At 31.2% G+C, this 27,538-nt stretch overlaps 1 protein-coding gene across 1 annotated transcript in view; it reads right to left on the bottom strand.

The window, feature by feature from the left end:
* The window catches only part of LOC145280332 (double-stranded RNA-binding protein Staufen homolog), a 263,575-nt gene that overhangs the window by 216,704 nt on the left and 19,333 nt on the right, over positions 1–27,538 (bottom strand). Inside the window, exon 2 of the mRNA XM_080132102.1 lies at positions 8,286–8,338. The gene's annotated coding sequence lies outside the window, so the exon portion shown is untranslated. The remainder of the gene's footprint in view (positions 1–8,285; positions 8,339–27,538) is intronic.

The following is a 27,538-nucleotide window of genomic DNA, read 5'->3' as shown; positions in this document are numbered from 1 at the left end:
GCCTTATATTAAGAATTAAGAAATTGATAGGTGTAAATAGAGAAGATATAAAAACATCCTCTCCCAATACTAAGAGGGGCTTTCTAAATGTTTTTATTTCAGAATTTCGAATTAGCAGCTTAGCGATGTCATTTTTGGAATATGATATCTTGTCTCAATTTAGTACACGATAAATATATAACATGCATCTTTTTTTAATAAAAGATAATGTTCGACAGGAAATTACGCTATATGATACGGTTACTTGGTCTTTTGGCTAAGATCAAAGTGTAATATCTGTCTTAGAATTCAAGCAGTCTCATCTTTCGACCCCATCCCCCAGGATTAGGATATACTAAAATGAAAATGGCTGTTTGTTTTTGTTACTCAAAAATAAGGGGGAGGTTATGTCTGGGATTTCAAGCTTTAGAGAAGCAAACGTTACTTGAAAATAAGGAGGAGGTTATGCCTGGGATTTCATTAAACACTCACCAAATATTAAAATCTGTAAGTATAAGACTGATTAATGCTGAATAACTTATATAATGTTTAATTCGTTTAATGTTTTATTTTAGCACTGTCCGTATTCCATAATAGTAAAATACTAAAAATATAACATCTTTCGATCTACTCAGAAAATATGGAGAAGGTTATCTCTGGGATCTCACTAAATCCATTAACTCACATTTCTTATAAAATTAAAATATGTAAGTATAAGTCTGTAGTGAAACAAACGCTGATTAACTCATATTATGCCTCCTCCCTACTCGCCTATATGCAATGTTTTGGATTGAGAAATGCATTGTTTACATTTTAAGATATAGCAACTCGATTGTTGTCGGTAAAAAATTTCAATCACTCATAATTTTATTTCCTCCCCTTCAATTTTCCTCTAAATTTGGGATTCTACGTTTTGAACTGCGATAATTACGTTGGTACCAATTTTTCGACTCGAAAATTAATATTCAACTCTGGGTTATAATATCAAGTTACCCTTCGAAGACGATTAATGTATGTATTAAAAGTCGCCATTAAAGCGTGCTGACGTTATACAACGTGACATGACTAAGCTTTTTTTCAATTATGTATAAATAACAAGAATCTATTTTAAATTATAGAGAATTACGTAGTATTTAATGTTAAAATGTCACTAAATTCAATGACTCCCCCCCATTCAAAAAAACGGCCAAATGACAAATTTAGAGTTGACTGCTGGGTCCAAAATTTCGATATTTTTTGTCCAAAGGTTGGAGCTTGAATATGAGACCCAATTTGTCAATTTTGGTTGTGTCTGTAAAAATTTTAGGCGGACATACAAACATACACACTAAAAGACGTTTGAGATTTATATATATATATATATATAGATGAAATCTACTTCCTCTAAGAATGACTTCTTTGGAAGAGTTAGTTTGATCAGAATTGATGTAAGAAATTTATATAATTCAACAAAAACAACTTATTTTCTGTAAACAATCAAGTACTGCCAGGAATACTGAAATTATGTGTAGCATCTGTGTTTATCATCCTATCATGTTTGCTGAAGGGAAAATAATTCTACTTTATTAATATAGTAGATCAAATGTCTTTCTCCCATAAAAATTGTCATTGTCAGCTAAATCCCCTTTAAATATATATGACAAATATATTTATTATTAGCTATAAAAATTGCAATTTTTCTAAAACATATTCTATCTTTCTTACTACAAAAGTTATAAAATGATAAAACCCTTCAATAATAATGAACAGAGTTTGAAAAAGATTTTAAATACTTTTCTGATTTGAGTTATGTGAGGGAGAATAAACAATACATAGTTTATTTCCTTACCTTGTGTTTGAGTATTTATTAACTATTGGTGTATGATACAATAGATTGGTGGTGCGTGAATAATCTATGTGGTATTAACTAAATTACAAACAAGTTCAGCAAGTTAAAATTGAAATTCTTAAACCAACAAGAAAAAACTATAATCAAGATATAGGAAGACTTGAAATGCAGCATTGAGAAAACTTCCGATGTCATAAAAAATCCTTTTCAAGACTCTTGGAAAAGTTCTTGATGCATAGTGACTAAAACACTTATTCTTTTTCTTAGGATTCTATAATCGATTGAATTAGAGGTTAGAAGAAAAAAATAAAAATAAATAACAATTGCAGTATATTTTCAAAGACAGAAAAAGATTTTTCAACATAGTCTAGAGAGAATAAACTTTGAAATTTTTAAGTTATTGAACATGAAAAGTATGCTATAGATATAAAAACAGGGGATATTATGCTTCAGGAAACAGTATTTTTAATGTTCAGTTTAAGAATTAAATGGAAAGCATACATCATAGATCAATCTCAAGACCTATTTGAAATGAATTGAATAGGGATCATTTAATTTATTGAACCTATACATAAAGGTATCGTAATAGTATAAAAACGGTTTGAAATAGAGAAAATTTAAAGAGGAAACTTCAAATTTCTTGACATTTATTTGTGAAGGTTTAGGAATGTGTCAAAAAGCAAAAGCTATATTTGAGTTAAAATAATCTACAACAATGAATACAAATAATTAATGAACATAATCACCAGATGACATCAATATCAGCGATCTTAGCATCAACTTGCATGAATATAGCAAGACTGATTGACCATAAACCACTCGATAATCATAAATTATAAGGCATTCACTTGGTGCTTCTTCCACATCTGATAGCAATTTGTGCTAACTATGTACTGGGAACATCCCATGTCTACGAGTGCTGAACAGGTGAAGTTGACATCCTGATGATGCAGGAAAAAAAACAGATATTCTATTAGAATTGACACAAGAGCTTTAGGGGGTGTCATGATCATAGTGGCTGGAGATGTAACACTTAGAAGCAAAAATGTCTTTCTTTTGAGGAAAAGAACTTCTATGTTTGACCACAAAGAGAGGGTCTGGACTGCAATGATGAAGTGGACCATAAACGAAACACCAGATCAGTTGTGCAATACAATTCCAGAGTATGTAAGAATTGAGCTGCATACGAAGATGACATTCAGATGTAGATTGATAACGGTGGGCTAATACCATATTCTCAGGAACACCTGGAACCCTCAAAGGACTAATCCCACTTATGGTTACTGAGCAACCTATTAAAAATAAAGTGTGACCCTTAACAGATCACCAAGAATTAAATCAACATGTTGATGCTTTCACCATGAATACTGATGTGTGTGCCGCTAAGTTTAGTTAAGTTCACGGGAGTGATGCCAGAAGGGGATTAATGCAGCATTGCTGAATTCGAAGAGAAGCTAATTGCAAATATGGGTCTCCGAGTATCTGGTCACTTCAGACAGTAATGAAGGAAAAAGATTGACACGCTTCAGTTTGGGCCTAAATGTAGCACCCTTAATACTGTTTTAATGCAAGATGAGTCCACAGTGAAAGCTACTTCAGCTTATGTTGATGACATACATGTCAATGAAGATAATGTCTGCAGATGCAGTTTCAATGAAATTTGAATCCTTCGGTTTAGTAAGCTCTTAACAGTTGGGGAATCCTTTGGTTTCCTAAGCTCTTAATAGTGTTAGGCACTTTACGATGGAAGCGAGGGAGTCCAGTTCCAGAATTACCTAGTGTTGACACAATACATCAGGTTTTCTATTTGTGGTAAATTAGTACGAAATTTATCTCTCTGGAGTCTCCAAGCAGCAACTGTGTAGCAAGATCCCTGGCGATACCAGATGGTCTTGCTCGTCAAATAGAGGAAGAGAAGGCAGGAGAGGGGGTGTGATATTTGATCAAGAAAAAAAGAAAATTGTCCCTAGGACTTTATCAAGAAAGGAAGAAGATAATAGATAATTGTTCTTTAAGAGTTTTAATTTCCATTTTGTACTTATGTAGCGATAAGAAGAGGCAAAAATGTCCATAAGAAATAAAATATTTCAATGGAAAAAAATAAATAAATATGATAATGAGATTCTTGAGTTTGGCAGAAAAACAATACAGGATCGTTTTCTGGTTGTGTTTTGAAACATAATTTAAATATTATGGAAACAATGACTAGGGTTCAAAATGTCTGCTTTGGTGTCTGGGAGATGTTGTCATTTGGGTCCACCTGTTGTATTTAACTACCAGGCTAGTGATAAGTTAGTTGGACAGATAAATAAATTGAACCTAGGGAGAGATATGGTCACGAAAGAGAAAGAAGAGGTTCACAAGAAAAGAGAAAATGAAAAGAATATAAAATAAGGGGATAGAGAAAGGAGTTTACGAAAGAAGAAAAAGAATAAGATAATTGGAAAAAGAAAGAAGAGGTTTATAGTAAAAAAAAAAAGAAAAGTAGTCTCCAAATGAACGAGGAGGGGAAGAGGCCAGTTTTATAAAAACGATTGGCTTTTTAGAATTAGGATCTTTTTACTGGCTGGCATTGGGACGTGCACATCACTCGCCTCCGCCTGGGGTGGGGTGGGGCAGAAACCCTCATAAGAGCTAAGTTGAAAAGCTTTTGTTCTTAGCTGGGAAATTAACTAGATGAACTTAAGTTATACAACCTGCATCATGAAGCTCGGATCAAAGAACTTGACTTTAAACAAGTGTAAAAGGATTTATAAGTAATTATTTTGTTTCGTTATATAAAAATGACCCAGAGTTTTTCTTTGTTTCTCGATTGCCAGCCTGAATGAGGATACAGTTTATTTCAGGTATGTCCTGACGTCAGATGATGAAAGAGACTGGATCCAGCATGAATCCAGAGTGACAGCCGAAATCGACTTAGGGTCATGCACATTTTGCGTGCCCTGAGCAGCAGAGAGATATTTTCCAGTGAGAGTCTGGTTATGCTTGAGGGGTCCGCCACTAGACAAGTAAGAATGTAGCCTTGCTGGGTCGCATCTATGGTCCTGCGAGCCTGGAGCGACAAACATGGCCAAGAGTACATCACAAGTATGCTCCCGTGAACCAGGTTAGCGACGGATGCGGCCCGGCCCCCCGGACAAGAGAGGGCGTTAGGGTTATAACTGGAGTACTAAGAAAGTGAGCGATTGTAGTAACAAAAGAATGAGAGGACATTGTGGATTGGTTGGTCATTTTATTTTACGGTGTATCAACCCATTTTTGGGTCATTTGATACTGATTCAAATTTTATAAAAGTTGAACAAAAAGTAAAGAACAATTTCAACAAGTTTCAATACATTTAAACAAACAAATACATTTAACGGACTTTTATATCAAACAAATTCATATTTTTAAAAATTAATATATTAAACAAATCAAAAATTTTCAATTAGATACACATTTTATAAACAATTTTAATTAGGTGTTCTATGGCAGATCAACCACTGAGTTATTTAAAAATCAAATCCAGCCTACATACATCCTGTACATATATGTATTGTTTACATATTTGCCATTTTCAGTTTTCTTTTTTTTTTTTTTAAACATTCTTTGGATTTGACTTTCGTGATATAACTTTTTCAATCAGAAAAGGGGATAATTGTCCAGTTTAATTTTATCCAGTGATTCGATAAAAATAAATTTTTGGAAGTCTAAGTCAGTTTCAGAATCTGAATTGGATAATACCTTTTGGATTTTTTAAAAGAGGAAGCCATGATGGAGTTTGAATTTTCCTTGGTCATATGCTCCAGAGTTTGACTACAGTTGGGAATGAACAAAAGGGGTAACCCATTCGCCTTGGCTGAAGTGGGGATGCAGTACCAATATAAATCCGATCGTCTGCCAAATTCTGGATTTTGTTTTGCTCAATTATCTAACAGGAGTCACCAATTCTTTTAACACAAATGACTCTTAGCCCCCATCCTTCTAGCTCATATAACAGTGTTGGGATGCGTTTCACAAAAGCAGATAATACGATTGGGAGAAAAATAAGGATAATACGATAAGAAAAATAAGTATATATGAGCTAGAACATGTTGGAACCAGCCAATTAATTGGATTGGGCCCCATCTTACTACCCATCAGACCAAGTAAGGACCAAAGTGGTGTGTTGCAAGCTATTGACCTCTGTAGCTGAATCGAACACTGCTTGACCATCAGGATTTTGTCCTGACACATTACGTGTTGCCACTCACAGCCAACAGGTGGTCTCATTGGAGCGGGGGGGGGGGTCTTAACCTTCTACAGATGTGCAATCAGCGTATTCTACAGCCCCAGCTGACAGGGCGGTACATAGTGGATAATGATTCTCTCAAGCAAATGATGGCTGAAATGTGAATTAGAGTATGTAGGAACCACCCTGCCTAGAGCGAATGGCATGTATTCGGTCATGTATTGAATGCATGGGTTGAGAGATCCTTGTGCCAGAGGTGGGATATTGGAATGATTTTGTACTGTTTTAGAAGATGCATGCTGACTTCTTCTGATAAATGATACTTAGCATATCAATTTATCAGAACCTGATGCTAAAAGGCCTTAATCTGGCACTGCAGTGCCAGGACAAGATCGTGTATCTTCACACTGACTTATTGTCGTTTAATATTAGTTGACCGACATTGACTGGAAAGGCACAAGTAAAATCTTGGTACAAAAGAGACAGGTGATAGTGAAGTGTCTAATTGATGAATACAGCTTGTAGGTTGACATTACCTTAGTTCCATTGGAGCAGAATTTGGCTGAAAAGTGGGCTCTAGTCAAAAAGGTGGATTGATATGATGCAGGGATCTAATCCCCCACAATTGACATGCACAGTTTTGTTAGATTGATTGACACCTGATCAGATCTGTGTAATACATCAGTGAATTTGGCAAACTATATTTTGTCCAAGTGTTTCCTGCAATGACGAAGACATCGATCAAGGCAGACATACAATTGTGCAGAGGGTCAACAAGTTGATCCAGCAATGGCCCAGTGGTAAAAAAGAAAGCTGAAGGTGGACGGCAACCAGTGTCAGATAGGTATGGATATAACGCATTATGATGGCAAACATTTCTTGATCATAACAAATTGCGGCCCAAGGCGTTTCATGATATGGTGTCTATTAACATGACAGGATATATGGAGCATTATACATCAATTAAGATCAGCTTTTTTTGAACATGTTCCTCTGCTTGAAATTTTGTCTGATAATACCTTTACATTTCAATGTCAACAATTTCAGAAATTCACAAACGAATGGAGAGTTACAATTATCTAGATGGTAACAGTATAATAGAGCAGTGTTACCATACAGTCCAAACAATTGCAGCCAAGATTCGATTTATGAAGCTGTATACTGGTATAATGTGACACTCAAGAACGATCTAACATCATCAACTCCACCAGTCAATTGGATCTACTGCTATGTTCAGTGTATAAAAGAGATGTCACATCACTGGTTAGAGTTGTTGATAACCAGTATAAAGGGAGAGACAGTGGTTAGGTAAAACCCGGAATGCCCTGTGCATTACCAAATTTGGCAGTGGAAAAATAGATTAAATAAGTCCTTAAACCATGTTGGTTGATGGTGTTCTACGTCATGTGAAAGATGCACCTCTCCCACCTTAGACGATGAAGATAACATACCATTTGAGGATGACCCCGACTCTTTGCCTCTTAGGATAAACTCAGAAATGCTGCCTACGCAACCAGAAGAGATGACTATGGAATCTGCAGGTGGTGATGACAGTGGTGGTGAGAAGGGTGGACCCCTCCATTCTTATGCAAAACGTATCAGTCAAAAGCGATCATCATCACTCAGCCATTTGTGTGATAATGATATCGGGAGGGGGATTATAATAGAAGGTATTACTCACACAATCAGCCGCACCTCTGCCGGTGACAGGATCAAGAAAGGGAAAAAAATTTATAGATGGGTTCTTATGAGGAGAATAGTGGCTATTAAGACAAAGCAATCAAGTTTTTGACAATTGATAGAGAGCGAAGATGTTGAGTTGGTGTCTAATTACAGCTTAAGTTGAAAGTTGGTACAAATTGTGAGCGAGAAGTTTTTTTTTTATTTACATATGTGCATTTACTGTAAATTACTTGAAAACTATTAATTTTTGGAAATTTCCAGTGCCATATTCAGATTACTTGCACAAAAATACACTTATGTGACAAATTTCATTGTCTAATCCTGTGTTTTGACAAAGATATAACATTTTTTACTGAAAAAGTATAAAAAAATGTGACAAAACACATGGATTTAAAAAGGGAAAATATCCAACCGTTCAAGGTACAAAAATAGTCATAACTTAATTTTTAATCAAATAAAAAAAAAAAAAAACTTAAATTTTTTTTTTTCCAGATCAAGCTATTTCTATGTAACTTAAGATATTTTAAACCATTTGAATCTTTTCATGTGTAATGTTAATTAATATCATGAGAAAAATAGACTTACCACTTATAACAATATTCTGGTTGGCTTAACAGGGAATCATAGTGATGATTACACTGAAAGATAAATTGTGAAAAGATGACAAACACTTATTTAACTGTGAATAAGTATAGAAGATTTTAAAACGTATAAGCATTGATACATTACTGGTTAAAAAGTTTTCGACAAGCCGAGAAATTGTTGCAAAAACTAACATGCTTCAAAAATGTTGTTTGGGAAGCAGAGAACAGAGAGATGCCTCATAAATTAATGCTTTCTATTCCTGCTGAACAAGTGAGTAGTGCAAAACATTGAAGTACAAGAGTATTATATAGCAAGCCCAACTCTCCCAATGGTTTCATTCAATTTGTGCAGCTGACATTGTGTAAAGTCAGCATACATTTGCCAATTCATCTGCCATAATCAAGTAGAAATAGACAAGAGTTTAGAAATAATTGTAAAAGTGAAAAATCTGGAGCCAAGAGAAAGCATGCTGAAGTGGCAAAAAAAAAAAAAAAAAAAAAAAAAAAGAATAGAGTTGCACAAAAAATAGGAACTCATGATTCTGGAAAATTTACGATAGTGTGGTGACTAATCAACTATTCCCCCACTATCTAACAATGAGGTTGCTTGCACGGCAACAAAGCCAACCTTCTTACCTGACAGTTTGCTTCCAACTCTACCTTAAACCCTTCAAACCACTCCCACCCAAAATGTCTAATTGAACATAATCAGCACGCGTAGATCTGAAAAAAAATAAATAAATAAATAAATAAAAATCACCCCATCATAAAAAAAAAAAAGACATCTCCAAGGCATATGGGCTTGATCTTATCTCTGCCATACTAATTAAGAAATGCACCACTGAGCTTACCCCTGTCCTCTCCAAACTCTTCAACAAATTCCTCCCTTTTACCAGTATTAAAGAATTCTGATGAAAGAACTGACCTGCTTAATTATCACCCCATCAGTCTTCTCCTTCTTTGCTCTACCATCCTGTAAATGCAAAGTTTCTTCTTAACCAACAGTATGGACTAAGGAAAGCTCGTTCTACTGCGGATATTTTAAGTCATCTTTAAATGCATATATCATGCACTGAATAAGAGAGGAAGCTATAGCTAAAGCTTTTGGCAAGGTTTAGCATGAAAGGCTTTCACAAAAATTAAATTCCATGGTATTCCTGAACAAATACTCAACATAATCAGATCGTTTCTAGGAGAAAAATTCAGGTTGTCCTCGATGGTCGTATGTCTAAAAACGTGATATTAATGCAAGTGTGCCCCAGTAGTCAATCCTTACACCTTTATTATTCCTGATATTCATAAATGATCTTCCTGTTAAAATTGAGTCTGAGATGGGTAAATTTGCTGAGGACACCACGTTTGATAATAGACAGGAGGGAAAAATGATTGAAAACGTGTCTAAGGCAATGGCAGAAATCCTAGAAAATGACCTTCAGTCGGTAGTGGAATGGGGTTGTAAATAATTGCTAACATTTAATGCTATTAAGACTAAGCTTCTTTCCTTTAACAAAGACACAAAATCTCAGCTGATTGCCATGACAAATAACACTACCTGAAAGCCACCTTTCAAATTCCTCAGCCTAACATTCAGTCAACATGAATCAGAACAAATACAGATGACATTGCTAAGGCTGCTACAAAGAACAGTGGTCTCCCTCTACGGTACTAGAAAATTATTGCACCCTAGAGCATTCTATATCTCTACAAAGCCACAATTCACCCATGCATGGAGTACTGTTGCCATATCTGGGATGATGCATCTATCATTAGCCTCTTACTCTTAGACAAGGTAAAAAAAAAAAAAAAAATTAAGAAAAGTCTCAAATCTAATAGGTTCTGGACTGTTAGCCATGATAGTTGTAAGTAGATTCAGAGCTACTCACTGAAAAATGACATTATGTTGAGGTCCTAGAAAGCAAGAACTGTCAAACTGTCAAATCGGTGATAAAATTTTTAAAGACTTTTCGCTATTACTAACATGATTATATTTATGGTAGTCTTTCTAATCTATTTTATAAAAAGTTGCCCTTTCCTTGAATTTTATAAATTACTAGACTAACCGTGACCCGTTGGGTCAGTATGTTATATGAGCTATGGAATTAATGTATAAGCCTGACACTTGTGACGTAAAGAAAATAGTTTTTTGTGACATAACAGAAACATTTCTATGAAAGTATATTAAAATGAAAAAAGAATATAGATAGATTTCTATGAGTCGCTATGTTTATAATTGTTTATTTTTGAAAAAAAAACAAAAAAACTTACAGCCATTGAATTATAAGTGGTTTGCCATACTTATAGGTAAATGTGCACTGAACAGATACCATAATACTTAAAATTAAATTCAAATTTTGATATATCTTAATTTTAACGCGAAAAAAAAAAACAAAAAAAAAAAAAACAACTGGGACGCTGAAAACATACACAGTAAAACGATATGTTGTAAAATTCTCTTATGGTTGTGAACGGGTTTCAGTAAATTTATTTGTGAGAAAATTGCGTTAAAATAACTTAAATGTAATACGGAAAAGAATGACGTAAAAAAACAAAAAAAAAAACAAGTATTAACAATTTTTTTTATTTGGATGATTTAAACAAACGCGAAAAAAAATAGGACGCTGAAAACATACATAGTAAAACAATACGTTGTCAACGGGTCAAAGTTGATTTATTTGTAAGAAAATTGCGACAGTATACTTGTAATACAGAATGGTTGCAAAACATCCCCACTCTTCCCATGTTAAATAACTTATTAATAACGTTAATATTTCAGTGCGCAGGTCAAATTCTGCAAAAGTCGCGATTTGTGTTTATTTGTTTATGCTGTTATGGGTTTAAGTCTATATACGCATGTGCAACCGGAAGTTGTAAACCGGATGTTGGGTTACAACGCCCATTACAAGGTCATTTGAGTTTTATAATTATATAAATTTTTATTAATGAAAATAAAAATGCATTTCATTTATTATTTTCTTTCAATCTAAAACCATAACTTGTGTTAAAACAAGCCAATAATGTATATTTACACTTTTTACTAATAAAATAGAGGTTAATTTTTTTCACATAAAAGTACAATTTTCATTTTAAGAACAAAACAATATTCCTTAAGTATATAAGCATTTGTGTGTGTATATATGTAATCATGTCAAAATACTCATAGCAAATGAGCTACAGACGTTTGTTTCTTTCTACTAAAAGAATTCGCCCGGCTAACTGTTAATCTGACAAATTCCTTTGATGTAAGTAAACACTTGTGATAAGTGTACATTTTATACTACTGCAAAGCTCTACATGTGTGTAAGTAGTTATATATATATATATATATACATATATATATATATATTTTACACGATAGTGTTTAAAACATGGATAGAAGAACTGAGATATAAGCTTATTTATATCAAATGATTAAGGTCATTTAAATATCTTAAATTCTGCTTATTGGTATTATTTCTACTAGTCTTTTTCATATTTATCCACTATTCCATCTGTTAAACATTCAATACACATGAAACACCAATAAAAATAGTATACATGTGCATTTGTACTCGTGGTGGGACGATTAATCGGAATTGTTAATCATAAGAATTGTGTATTTTGGGGGTAATCAGAATCACATGGTTAAAAAATACCTTAGATTTACGATTCTTTTATATTTTTAAGTTGAACTGTTTGTTTGAGGTGAGATTAATGCTGTCAAAAATTTATTTTAAAAACGCCTGTACTTCTACACTTTATCGCCGAAACTGGAGGTGTCATTTTATTTCATGCACCTGTCGTTGAAATCCAAGGGAGAAATCAGTATTTTATACTATGACCAAAGTTAGAAATAAATAACAAAAAAATTAAACTAAATATTAATTACTTCCGGGAAGAACTATGAAAAAAAGTAAATAAAGAAAGTGAAAGAGAACATATATCGTAATTGTTTAATTAGAAATGTTTCGATTTAATTAATGAAAACGGGAAAGTTTTTCATGAAACATATATATATTTATTAAAAAACAGAAAATGAAATATTCCTAAACTGGGCGAGCGCCATTTGAAAACCAAAACATTTACTGTATAAAAGTTTATTGAAATATAATTGTAAAAACACTTATTGAAAAGTTTAAGAAAATATAATTTTAATAAAACAATTTTGTAATGAAAGCAACATTGTATTTTTATAAAATAGTTTTTTTTTTGTTTTTTTTCGAACAAATAAATAATTTTAATGAAACATTTTTTTGAATTAAAGCAACTTTGAAGGGTCAACAACAAATTAATTTAAATGAAACCGACAAGTCATCTAGTTTAATTTTATTATTTATTTCATGCTTCAGTCATAGTTTAAAATACTGATTTCTCTCTTGGATTTCAATGACAGGTGCGTGAAATAAAATGGAGTCTCCGGTTTCTGCGATAAAGTGTAGAAGTACTAAAACGTCATAGAACTTTTCATAACATATTTAATACGATGTACAAAAATTTTATTAACTACTTTAAAAGTAATCTTTATTTATCTTAAGTTTTCTTATTCCATCACATACATAGGCGCTGTCTGTCCGTTTCGAAACTTCGGGGCTCATGATTAGTTATCTGCTTGCACTGAAACTTTAGGGGTCGAGAGGTAACATTGTTATTTATTTCATGCTTCAGTCATTTGTGAGCAAAGTTTATTTATGTATAAAACAGCCTAACTACGTCAAGTCCATGAAAAAGTTGAATACTTAACCCTTAAAGAAAAAAGATTTTACAGTGCTTTCATTGCAGGTAAATCATGTTAAAAATCAGTGTTTTTTTCCAAAATGTCTATTTAAATAATTAATGTACCAAAGTTTTATATATCACAAATTGAAGATTAAATAATATACTGTAAATTAAAGCAACAAAAAAGTGTTTTGGAAATTTACCTGTAAAGTCCAAAATGTAAAACCTTTTTTTAAAAAACCATGTTGATTTTTTTTTTTTTTTTTTTTTTTAATTGGCAGCCTATGTTCTGCTTATATTGTCCAGTAAGTAATGGACGATAACAATTTTTTTTTTTATTTCATTCAATATTTTCTTTTTTTAGATATTTAAAAAAGAAAATTTCATTCGACAAAAAAGAATGAAAATATAATAAATAAAAAATTTATATATTTCTTTGAGAAAAGAAAAAAAAAATTCCTAGAGTGTTTTTTTTTTTAAAGGAATAATCTTATAAGTAAAATTTGACTATTTTTAAACTATAGGACTGTTACATGATAAGAGCTGTCCCCTTTTCATGTAAGTATAAAAATAGAGAGATTTAGTTAAAATGAAAATGAAATAGAATAGACGAAATTCGAACCTCGTAAATTAGGTTTAGAAATAGATTACGAGATAGAATTAGAAAATGGAATGTAAAACAAACCATTGTTTAGCTTAAAGATAAAATAGTTTCAAGAAAGAATGTGCGTTGTCAATTCTTTTATGAAAAATTCAATTGAGGAATGCAACTACAAAGATAATTTAATAAACATGTTTTTAACATATTGGAAATATAGGTTACTGAGAATATAGGTTAAAATTCCTTTTGTAAACAAAGGAAAAAGTTTTGGACACGCATTTCGAGAACACGTGAAAGAAGACACATGTTTTAACGTGTATGACGTCATGGAAAATGGGAAGTTCTCGATATAGTTAGAAAACTAGAGTTAAGCAAGGAGAAACTGGAGGGGAAACTCAGAGAGAGTCTGAGGACGACAGACGACAGTCCAGACATGGACATTCGAACGTCTAGAAGCGAGACGGTCACTTTTGAAACTTAGAATGTGAAGCTTTGAATTCTTGACTCAGAAAACCACGGCCGGTCGTGAGAAGAAATAAACCCATCATGTGTTTTTATAAACGTCGTCTTTGTGTTGTAATTCTGCCAAAAGGTAAAGTGAAAATTGTTATTATATGTCTTGTATATCATGTGGTTTAAAATGTCTTTACATACACATCTTACATACACGTCTGGACATCTCATATCGACAATGTGAATTCTACATCTCATAGCAACACTTCTAAGTATGAACATCTTTATAAATATGAATCTTTCTTACAACATCCCTCTCTCTAAAACTCATACAACAAACTCTTAATAAGACTCTAAGTCTCTTTACAACATCTCTCTCTAAGACTCTAAGACTCACTCACTAAGACTCACTATTAAAAGGTCCTAACAATAAGAATGATAATAATAAGACTATTATATAACAGGACCACATATTTCTCCAGGTACAAGACTACAAGTGATTTTTTGGAATTCATATCGATTTTTTTATACTCGAAGCAAGAAAAATTTCGTTTTTTTCAAATCTTTTTTAAAGAAAGCCGATTTAAAAAAACAAATATTGCATAATTTGCTATTAAACCTGTTATTTTTTTAAAATTTGGTCTTTGCTCCTTTAATTGAAAAATAAATTAAGGTTTGAATTACATTTTTCAAGTAGTTATAAGCTTGTAAAAATAGGAGGTAGAATTATTCAATTTTTTTTCACGCATTCTTAAAATCAATTTCTGACACTGCTAGCACTTATCTTTTGGCATTTTTTTTTTATCGACACTCTTCCATTAGTAAATGAATGAAAAATCATTAGCAAATGAAAAATGTCTTGTCAACCTTTATATTTTTAAAAAATAAAACATGAAATGTGACACCGGTGCTTCTACCATTATTGACCCTTTGAATGATGGATAAAGAAAGTAAATTAACCTTTCTGAATTGTTTTATTTAAAAAAAAAAAATCATTGAAATGCTTCATGCAAACAAACATTTGAACTTTGTTTAAAAAAAAATCTGTTTTCCTTTTTACGTTGACTTATCTTACCTTTATTTTCACTTGTTCGCTATGTTTCACTTGTTCCTTATGTTTATAGTAATAAAGGTTCGAAATTTCTTTGAATTTTTTTCTTACTTTAATTCTTGGAATTTAAAATAATTTTTTTTTTTTTACTTTTAGCTCAACTTGCTTTTATATTTCACTATTTCGTTTTTTAGTAATAAATGCTTCTCTACATTCAAAACTGACCTTGTGTCTAACTCTGCCCTCATGGGGAGGCAATTAAAAAGGAAGTAATATGGTAGCTGAAAACGTTTTTTGACCCCAATAAAAGCATTACAATACATTTAAACCCTGAAGAATTGCTGCCATGCACCCTTGTTGTTGTAAGTTAACTAGCCACTACTTGTGTTTCAAACTTAAAAAAAAAAAAGCGTTTAAAATAGTAAAAACACTAAAGCTTTTTTCGTTTTGGAGAGAGGTTTCACGTGCCCCTATTATCCCAAAGAACCAGCTATGTAAACACTGCAAAATCTTTCAATAATTATTTAAAAAAAAAAAAAAAAAAAATCCTTTACAATCAATTTTTATTTAAAATTAAGAAATTATTTTCTAAAATATTGTTTATATATGTTTACATTTTGTTTTTAAGTAAAATTAAGAAATTGTTTATATCCATCTTCATTCAAAAGGGTTACTTTTCGGTAGCTTCACCGGTTAACCTAAATTTTCCGAATGTCAGAACGAGGCTCGTCTGCGGGACCTACTTATCTCAACTTCACCCAATAACCAAACATTTACTTTTGGGTTTGTTTTACTGTACACAGATTCGAAAAAGTTGTCACAAAACAAATACAGAACAAATAAATGTTATCAAAAGTTACTTTTCTACCTAACTGGATATATTTTTAGTGTTTTTATTTAATGTAACATGTTTATTCAGCTCGAAAAAAGTGTTTATCGATGTATTGGAAAATTAAAAATGGCGCTTGACTATCTCTTTGACACGGTAAGTTTGGGAAAAGGAATTAAAAATAAAACTATGCAAAATACTGTTAGAAACTCGCTCAATATATGTTACCGTGACATAGGCTGTTTTTGAACAGTATTTTGTCTAGTTTTTTATTTATAACTCAGTAACTTATCTTGCCTTTGATAACATTTATTCGTGCAAGAAATTTCTTTCCCACACGCCCAATTTTCGCCCTGTGGATAGCAAATGAAATTCCACAAACAAAACCATACCTTTAAAACTCAAATTTTATTTACAATGTATCAGAAATGAAAGTTCTTTGGTCATGATAAGTCCTTTGCAAAAACAGTGGCTGAATTTGCTATGCATACGCATGGAGCCTTTAGTTTGATTCCTCTGTGGGAATGTTAGTTCGGGTTTCCTTTTAGAAGGATCTATGTTGTACATGGTGAACACGGTGTGAATGTTGGTGCCTAATACGGCATATTTTGGGACCTTGTGGTCTCTGGAAGAAATAGGAATAAATTCCTATAATCAAATATACAATGTCGAACACAGTAGAATATCCTCATTGGGTAGAATAAGTTCAGCAATTATGTTGTCTCTGAATTTAGAGAAATGTCCTTCATTCACCCACTGTTTGGTGTCCAAAAAGGTAAAATCCTGGCACTCTAGACAGAGCGCCGCTGTTGTGAGTCTGCTGTTTCTCCCGTGTTCATTCTCAGACTGAAAAAACAATACATGAATACAAATTGGTGCCAAGACAAGATTTGGCACATTCAAATTAAACCAATGACAAGCCAGCTTACAAAGCATGTAGGCGGCCAAAAACAATATGACGGTTGTACGTGGAAAGTTTCTCATATTTGTTCTACATTTGTTTTGTGGCAACTTTTTCGAATCTGTGTACAGTAAAACAAACCCCTACTTTTTTTTATATAGAAATAAAGAGGTAAATTAAGACATTAAATAAGAATAAACATTAAAGGACGATAAGTATATAATTATATAATAAAAATAAATACAGAAATAAACCAATTTATTTAGATTTAAAAAATAACATTGTTAAAAATATTTTTTAAAAAGTCAAATAAATAAATAGGAATAATTTGAGATGATTAAAGTAAAGATAAAAGCTAAAAATTTAATCAAAGACTTAGTTATTTTTAAATTTCATTTAAAAATATTGTAGAAAGTAGAATAAAAGTCAATTAGCGATTGAAGCTGCAAAAAAAAAAGAAAAAGAAAAAAGTTAAATTTTATTAAAGAGTTATTGAAGATAAAGAGAAAATAAAACAAAAAAATAAATATCAAAAGATAAAAACATGTTATTCCCCTTGAAATTTGATGTTATTGTATTTTTGTTGAATTAATCATGACTTACTTTCTCTTTACATTTGTTAATATATAAAATAACTCCTGAAATTGATTGTTATTAATTTCATGGTACATGTTTAATTCATGGTTAAAATATTTGTTTTGACTTTTATCTTCAATGAAAGAAATTTTATGCAAAAAATCAAATCGTTTTCAAAATTCCCTTAAGTGTATTTTCACTTTTTTGCTGTACCAAATTTTTTCGATCATATAATGGTATATTTCCAAACAATTCCATGGGAATCGGAATCGTTAAATATTTTCCTGGAATCGTCCCAACACTAATTTGTACACTTCTGACTAAAAATTGTTTCCAATATCAGTCAGTAAACTATTTAGTAAAAGGCGTTTTGACATGGCTCTTAAACTTTTTATTTACTAAACTCATGTGTTTCAAAGAAATAATAAAAACATGTCATCATAACAAGTTACATCGTACACAAATGACAACTTCAAAATATATAGTAACCATATTTATGAGCTCGAGCTATAATTTTTTTTTTATAGTGAGAACCTACTTGTTTATGCAAACGGCTACTTTATTTTTCCAGCATAGATTTCATTTGCACATACTTTTTATGTGTACAGCCATATTTTTTTTGTTTTCATTAAAACATTGTTAATAAAAAGGTGTCTTGAGAATGTCAAAATTCATTTCACTCCAAATAATTTTGGTGCCTGAAATAGGAATTAGCCTGTTCATTTATAGATTATTTAATATATATATATATATATATATATATATATATATATATATATATATATGTGTGTGTGTATGCAGAACAGTTTCTACCAAACTGTCAGTTTTTAGTCTACTGACTTAAAACTTGATATAAGGGATTCAGATCTGTGGAACATACTCAACTTTGTTTTTTAGCTGGTAAAAATAGTTGCTAAGTACTTCTCTATGCCTGCGCTAATATAAACGTTTCTTTTTGAAAACGGAATTTTTATTATAAAAAGAACAGATGAATGCTTTATATGAACATTGTAAATAGTTAGGTGAAAGTAGAGAAAAGTTTGATTTTTCTTTTTTTTAAGAGACTGTACAAATTATTTTTTTTCAACAGATGTTAAGAAAAACAGAAAACATACTTCCATCATTAATTATGCAAAAAAATGAAGTGGAAAACTTTCTGTTATTAATGTTTGCTAAAATATAAATACAGTAAACTTTGCTGAAGTGTTAGCATATGCTGCATCTTAAAAAGTTGGTTCATGCTGACAATTAAATAAAATAAACGTCTAAAAATTAGTAAAATCATGAATGACGGCTCTTAGCCCCCCAAGAGCCGTCATTCATGATTGTACTTATTTGGGAGGGGGGGGGGGGCAAGTAAGTAGGAACAACACAATCATTTGTGTAAAATAATTAATATTCGAGAAATTGTAAACAATAACAAAAATACCTGATAACAAATGCAGTAAAATTCAAGTATCTTTTATAAGTGCTGAAACTGTGTTTAAGTTATTTTTATTTCATTTCTTTTATTAAAAGTTGTCTTTCCAACAATTAACAGGTTGCATGTCGTTTAACCATTGGGGATTTCACTCTTGGAAAATTATATAAAAAATCTATGACTGTCACTAACTCTAAATTTGGGAGTGCAACTCGAACTTAGGGTTAGTGGTAGATAAGCCATTTGTTAGGAGTGTCAGAAATTTTGTGAAAAATATTGAATAATTCCACCCAGTTTTCCAAGCTTATAACTCCTCGAAAAATGTAATTAAAGCCCTAATTTTTTTCAATTAAAGAAGCAAGGACCAAGCTTTCATTAAAAAAAAAAACAAAAACAAAAACGGTTTAAAAAAGAAAAAAAAAAAGAAAAAGGTTTTAAACTTCGGATTTTACAGGTAAATTTCTAAAAAACACTACTTTTTTGTTTTAAATTTGAATATATTATTTATTGATCTTTTATCTTCAATTTGTGATATATAAAACTTTGGTGAGTAAATTAATTATTTACTTTTTAATAGGCATTTGAAAATCGGGGGGGGGGGGCTTGAATTAAAAAAAAAAAAAAAAAAAAAAACGTTTGTCTAAAATATTATATTCGATTTATTGGAAAGAGCATAAAATTTCACATTGACCATGAAAATATTGTAAAAATTGAATCAATAGAAAAAATTTGATAAATTTTTTAAGTTTAAAAATTGAAAATACTGAGTTTGTAAAATTCAATTAATTTCATTACTGTTTTTTAAAAAATAAAAAAAATAATATTTCTATTACTTTTTATACAACTTTAATACTTTATTTTGGAACTATAATCCATAAAGAAAATAAACAACCCACTTTTAAAAGAGAAATTACAAGTTTTTTTATATTTTATTCGCAGTTTCGTGATAGGGGTATCAAAAATTCATACAAAAATTCTGATACACCTAGTCATTTGTTTACAACTTTTGAGAAATTAAGCCTCCTTACTCCTTAAGCGATAAGCGGACATTTGTTTATTATTTTTTTTTTATTCAGTGTGTAAAATCCACTTTTAACAACATATTTGGAAATTAGAAAAATAAAAAAAAAAAAAAAAACTTTGGGGGTTGTTTTACTGTACACATAGATTCGAAAAAGTTGTCACAAAACAAATATATAACAAATAAATGTTATCAAAGGCAAGATAAGTTACTTTTCTACCTAACTGGATATGTTTTTAGTGTTTATATTTAATGTAACATGTTTATTCAGCTCGAAAAACATAGTGTTTACCGATGTATTGGAAAATTTAAAATGGCAGCCGACTCTTTCTTTAAGGCGGTAAGTTTGGGAAAATGAGTTATAAATAAAAAAAGACAAAATACTGTTAGAAACTCGCTCAATACATGTTACCGTGACATAGGCTGACATATATTCGTCGGGTTTTTAACAGTATTTAGACTTTTTTTATTTATAACTCCTTCTCCCAAACTTACCATCTTCGAGAGACCGTCGGCCGCCATTTTGAATTTTCCAATACGTCGGTAAACACTGTATGTTTTTTGAGCTGAATAAACGTGTTGCATTAAATATAAACACTAAAAACATATCCAGTTGGGTAGAAAAGTAACTTATCTTGCCTTTGATAACATTTATTTGTTATATATTTGTTTTTTGAGAACTTTTTCGAATCTATGTGTACAGTAAAACAAACCCAAACTTTGTTTTAGCGTGTTAAAAGTATTTTGGTTGGTAGATAATTAAATTCTACTGTGTTTGGTATAAGTTTTTGTTGCTATTGTCTCTTGCTTTTTAGAATTTTTGACTAAGAGGGGTTGTTTAGATCATATTTTAAACTAAACTACGGAGGTTGGAATGCTCCCCCCCAAAAAAAAATGTAGTTGGAAAAATCGATTTTATAGCGAGATTTAAGAATGGTTGCCGAAAAAAAAAAAGGTGAAGAACAAAACAAATAATCAATAAATAATTGTTACCAAAGGCAATAAATGCTACTTTTTTTTACTTACATGAAGGAATTTATTTTATGTTTTAAAGTATTTTCAAGCGCTTTTCTTTATTTTTTTAATCTAAAATTGTGGGTGTGTCGGTGCGAAATATCTCCAGATTTTCTAGAATTCCCAGCTAGATTGCAAACGAAATCTCCAGATCTAGTGGGAAAACCGCTAAATTGGAAACACTGGTCACATGACGGCAAGCGGTGATAAATAATTGTCCATAAATAAAAAAAAAAAAAAAATGGCCTATCGGTATAAAGGAAACCATAGAAAAATTAAGTATAATGCTATAATTAAAAAGAGATATATAAAAACATGCATAGGTACAGTAAACATATTATACCAAAATGTCGAAGCAATCATTTATTTAGTTATTTAGACTATTAATTACGTACGAACCATGAGTTACATTTTTATATATATAGATAGATTAGTTGAGTTCTTGGATTTTGGTGAATTATTAAGTGAAGAGAGAGGTAAATTGTTTTTATTTTTGGGATCGATCATTCATTTTATTTATACTGTCAATAATTGTGGAGCCTTTATACTGATTAGAAAATAATTTCTAGATTGAGTTAATTTAAAGGCAGATGACAAATCTTATTCCTGTTTCATCAAAGGAAGCTTTATTTTTCAAGCGAACCCTCATTGTGTTGAAGGAGTGAGATTGGAGATCCACAGTTGTACAACTCTTGCTCTCTGCCAAGCCAAGTTATGACAATAGGACCATTGCCACACCTTCAAAATGCATCACTAGATTGCTATGGATAACAGGATAATGAAAACAAAGTTTCCAACATTGGTTATGGTCTTGAGGGCCACATCATGCCACCTCACATCTTTAAAGTCTGCTTGAAAGTAGCAATGCCAGACACCATAACATTCAGCGCTGGGCAAGGCGCACACTGCTACTTAATTTGACATTCATAATCTTTAAATCAGTAATAAGTACATTTCTGCTACGTCCATCAAAATAACACTTACATAACTGGATTAACAATAAGATTTACTTAAAAATGGTATTTCAATATTTTTGCTGTGATTTGTATATCTGAAGAAATCACTATTTAAATCCAACTATTAATGACAAAACATGCCAGCTCGGCATGCCCTCTTGTGGTAGATGACTTTTTGCAAATAAGCAGTTGGGGTGTGTTCACATAAGTACTCGAAGCAGAAGTTGTACACCTCGATGACATTTCTAATTAGAAAAAAAGAATTGTCTTTACTTCAGAATTTGAACACAATGCGTACGCCTTTCCAGTCAAAAGTTAGAATATCTAAAAGTTGACGCTTTCTAGTACAAAGATAAGTAAAGATAGAAACTGTGTTCAAACACTATTTAATAGTGAATATATTCATTTCTTTTGTCCTAAAGCAGTAATCCTAAAACAAGGGGGGGGGGCAATTACATTCTTTTTTGGGGGTTGCTCTCAATATCCTTAGCATAGCAGCTGTGTCCAAATCGAAATTCATGTCCATTCAGGTAACACCAGGTATCCATGCTACTCTATTATATAAAGGAAAGTCGTTTGTTATATTCTTTTTTTGTCCATATCTTTTGTCAGCCACCTCAGACCGGGTTGAAACCGGTACCATTTTAAAGAGCGATTACTGCTTTACTTTCTCTATAAATATAGAGGAAACTAGCTGTACCCAGCCACGCGTTGCTGTCGCTCAGTTTGTTAAAATGGAACACATTCCTCAAGAAAAATTGCATTTTGTTCGTTTATTTACTTTTATTATTTTTTGCAATTTTTTTAATCAATAAAAGTTATTTTTTCCCCCCCAAAAAAGATTAATTTTTTACCATAAATGGTTAGGTGAAAGTTTTTTTTCAGGAAAACTTGCACTTTTTTTTAAAAAAAGAAATTGGGCAGTAAACGTTTCTTTTAAAACGGAATTTTTATTATAAAAAGAACAGATGAATGCTTTACATGAACACTGTAAATAGTTATGTGAATATAGAGAAAAGTTTGATTCTTTTTTTCATGAGAATGTACAAATTATTTTTTTTTTTAACAGATGTTCAGAAAATAAACAAAAATACTTCCATCATTAATTATGCAGAAAAATAAATAAAATGTTGATTTAGTGTTTCAACATGATGCTTATAAATTACGATAAAACTTGCTGAGTATGCACTGTTTTACGGTTGTTGTAAAAATGGAACGGAAACTTAAATTTCACTCCGTTTTCTTTCTTAATTTTTTAATTGTGCCCCCCCAAACGAATATAATCAAAACAGTAACATTCAACAATTGTACTTTATGTATATAAAACACAAAATATTTATTAAAAAAAAAAAAAGTTAATAACGAAAGGGAAATAATTCCATTTTTAAACGAAACAGTCAGTTTGGTATATCTTTTTGTTATTTTTTACATAAGTCCAGCTTACCATTCACATTGGAAATGTCGACATTTACAGGTTGTCGGGTACGTTTACAACGAATAAACACGCCAATCTAGTAGATGTATCAGAATTTTTGTAAGAATTTTTGACACCCCTATCACGAAACTGCAAATAAAATATAAAAAACTCGTAATTTCTCTTTTAAAAGTGTGTTGTTTATTTTCTTTATGGATTATACTTACAAAATAAACTATTAAAGTTGTTTTAAAAGTAATAGAAATATTTTTTTTATTTTTAAAAAAAAAAAACAGTAATGAATTTTACGAACAATATTTTTCAATTTTTAAACTTTAAAAATCTATCAAAATTTTTCTATTGATTCTATTTTTACGATATTTTCAGGATCAATGTGAAATTTTATGCTCTTTCCAATAAATCGAATATAATATTTTAGACAAACGTTTTTTTCTACATTCACGCCTCCCCCCCCCATTTTCAAGTGTCTATTAAAAAGTAAATAATTAATTTACACACCAAAGTTTTATATATCACAAATTGAAGAGGAAAGGTCAATAAATAATATATTCAAATTTAAAACAAAAAAAGTAGTGTTTCTTAGAAATTTACCTGTAAAGTTCGAAGCTTTTTTGTTTTTTTTTAAACCACGTTTTTTCTTTTTTTTTTTTTAAAATGAAACTTTGGTCCTTGCTCCGTTAATTGAAAAAAATTAGGGCTTGAATTATATTTTTTGAGTAGTTATAAGGTTGGAAAGACAGGGGGGGTTGAATAATTCACGCCTCCCATTTTGAAATGTCTATTAAAAAGTAAATAATTTACTCACCAAAGTGTTATATATCAGAAATTGAAGAGAAAAGGTCAATAAATAATATATTCAAATTAAAAACAAAAAAAAGTAGTGTTTTTAGAAATTTACCTGTAAAGTCCGAAGTACTTTAAAAAAAAAAAAAAAAACACTTTTTTTTTTCTTTTTTTTTTTTTTAAAATGAAACCTTGGTCCTTAATTGAAAAAAAAACAACAAATTAATGCTTGAGTTACATTTTTCGAGGAGTTATAGGCTCGGAAAGACGGGGTGGAATTATTCACTATTTTTCACAAAATTTCTGATACACCTACCAATCTACCCATGTTAGAACGGCTTTCAGAATAGACACCCCTAACCTTGCCAGCATACCCGAAAAGCTAGAAAAGTTCACGTGTCGAATGTGAACGAGGAGTTGGACGTAATGTAAACATGTACCGACTTTAAAAGGGAACGAAATTCAAATTTCCGTTCCATTTTTACAACCGTAAAGCAGAGCATTCTATGCAAATTTTACCTAACTTACTGTATTAATGCTATTTTTTTTTAAGCAAAAAAAAAAAAAAAAAAAGAAAAAAAGAAGAATATTTATGTTTGGCTATAAATTCCTAAACTCATTTCACCCTAAATAATTTAGATGACTGAAATAAGAATCTAATTGAATCTTTTATTTCCTGATAGCATGAGAAATTTACTTTTCTTCGAATTCATTAATACGGACTTTAGGGGCTTTTTTCGGAATGTTCCTGTAAAAATTATTTTTTATTGTTACAAATTACGATGCTTTATTTATATAAAAAAAGCAAAAGTAAATTCTTGCGTTTTTTATTTACTACTGAAAACCATAACTTTAGTAAAGGTATTTTTTGTTTAACCAAAATAAAACATTTTCACTAAGAGTTAAGTAAATATAATTAGTTCATTATATTCTGCGATCATTATTTGATAAATACTGAAATTTTCATCAAAATTGGTTAATTTCCTGATTTTTAGTGAATTTTTAAGTAAAGGGAAGGGTCAAAATGTTTATACACTTTGAGCGTCGGCATTCATTGTATGTCCCTACCATTTTTCGATGAATATTTGATAGCAAAGCGACCACGTGCGGTTAATTTAAATCAAATTTCAATCACATGGTTACATTATCAATAATCATGTGATTAAACCCATTGAAAATTTACCGATATTGCAAACACATTATGTTTACGTTAAGCCTGTGAGACCAAAATATCCTTTTCTGACATTTAAAAAAACCCGCGAGGTCAGGAGAAAGAAATGTCCAGAAAAATCGTTAGATTTTTAACTTTTATCATCTGAAATTTTCAAAAATCGCTAATTCACCCCCCCCAAAAAAAACCTCCATATTTTAACTTCCTACACTAAAAAAATTATAAATATAGTATATTCAATATATAAAATGTTCCGTGATTTCTTACTATATGTTTCTGGAATTATATTGAAGCGGTTAGCTCCCCAGAAGGCTTATATATTTTATCAACTAGTTTTACCTGTTTTTTCAGAGAGGGTATTTTTTTTTTTTTTTTTGCAAGAAACGAATCATAAACTCAAACTTTTTATAATAAAAGTTAAATTGAAATATACTGCAAATTAAACATCACAATAATGGTGCAACATATTTTGAAATTAGAAAAATAAAAAAAAATAAAAAAAAAAAACTTTGTTTTAGCATGTTAAAAGTATTTAGGTTGGTGGATAATTAAATTCTACTGTATTGGTATAAGTTTTTTTTTGCTGTTGTTTCCTGCTTTTTACACTTTTCGATTAAATACTTCTAAATTAAGCGGGATTGCTTAGATCATATTTTAAAATAAACTTCGGAGGTTGGAATACCCCCCCCCCACCGAAAATGTACTTGGAAAAATCGATTTTATAGCGAGATTTAAGAATGAAGGTGAAAAACAAAACAAATAATCAATAAATAATTGTTACCAAAGGCAATAAATGCTACTTTTTTTTTTACTTACATGAATGAGTTTATTTTATGTTTTAAAGTATTTTCAAGCGCTTTTCTTTATTTTTTAATCTAAAATTGTGTGTGTGTGTGTGTGCGAAATATCTCCAGATTTTCTAGAATTCCCCGCTAGATTGCAAACGAAATCTCCAGATCTAGCAGGAAAACCGCTAAATTGGAAACACTGGTCACGTGATAGGAAGCGGTAATAAATAATAAATAATTGTCCCTAAATAAAAAAATGGCCTATCGGTACAAAGAAAACCACCTATTTATCATAGAAAAATTAAGTATAATGTCATAATTAAAAAGAAATATATAAAAACACACATGGATATAGTAAACATATACCAAAACGTGGAAGCCATCCGTCCAGTGGTTTTTTAGACTATTAATTGCGAACGAACTAAGAGTTACATTTTTATATATATAGATTATCCCTCCCACTGCAACCCTTTCCCACCCCGTCTGCCATAAGCACCAAAACCCAAAAGCAAGAGTCAATGAATGGAAAGCCTTGAAATGCGCTGGAAGTGTCTTTTGGATAAGAAAAAATAAGTTTAATGAATATCTCAACACGTGATAACTCCCCACCGGTATTTTAAAAATTATTTTGGTACTAAATTGTCCTTATTATAATTCTTTTGTTGGATAAGAAGAAAAAAAGTTTAATACCTTTAAACAGAAATTACAGTATTGTATTCCATTTTCATTTCATTCGTAAATATGGGAGGGGAATTTATCTTCAAATATCTTTAATTTCGAATTAGAGCTACGGACTTATACTAAGTAAATATTAATAAGTCCTTTGAACTTTTTTTTTTATGGAGAGTAGACAACGCATTGTGGATGTGTTATTGGTAGCTCTCGTTATTCTCACTTCTTATTTGTCCCTCAGTCCTCATTTCCAATGAGTGATTTTTCTGATAAAGGGTGAAGAAAAAGCTGCTTTCCAGGAGGGCAGTACTTCGTGAACAGTAGCCTGAGACATCGGAAATCTTCTGTTTCTATGTCTATCCTTGTGGCCATGTCACTAGTAAGGGTGCTGGAGGTAAACGTTTCATCTGGGCTGACGTTATTCGCCTGATAGTCAGTGACCCGAACCTTGGATTAACCACTAAGGAGGCTGTCCTATCAGCAGGTGCAAAGTACTGGGGCTGCTGTATAGCCATCTGGTGAATGGATTCTGGACTATGCAGTAGTTTCTGATGGGGCCTCTCGATGCCATACTAGTGGGTAATTTTTACAGCTTTACCTTATGTGCTAAAAAAAAAAAAAAAAAAAAAAAAAAATCCTGCCTTTTTCTCTTTTGCTTTCCCTTTCCGTCCTGTTCTAACCAAGTTTGTCGACCTGTTCCACAAATCCCAACTCCTCAACATGAAATATCTCCAGAAAAAAAACATGAATAAACCTAGAACCCCATCCTCCAACGTAGACCCCTACTATCATGTCTCCTTCAACATCAGGGGTCTACGTTCCAACCTTCCAGAGGTTGAAACCCAATTACAGGAGATAAAACCAGACATATTCATAAGCAAAACTGGCATA

This window comes from Euprymna scolopes, chromosome 7 (genome assembly GCF_053919585.1).
Source record: "Euprymna scolopes isolate OS-2025 chromosome 7, ASM5391958v1, whole genome shotgun sequence".
NCBI classification, from domain to species: Eukaryota; Metazoa; Mollusca; class Cephalopoda; order Sepiida; family Sepiolidae; genus Euprymna; species Euprymna scolopes.
The sequence above is the reverse complement of the archived record's forward strand: the minus strand, read 5'-3'. Positions and strand labels throughout refer to the sequence as shown.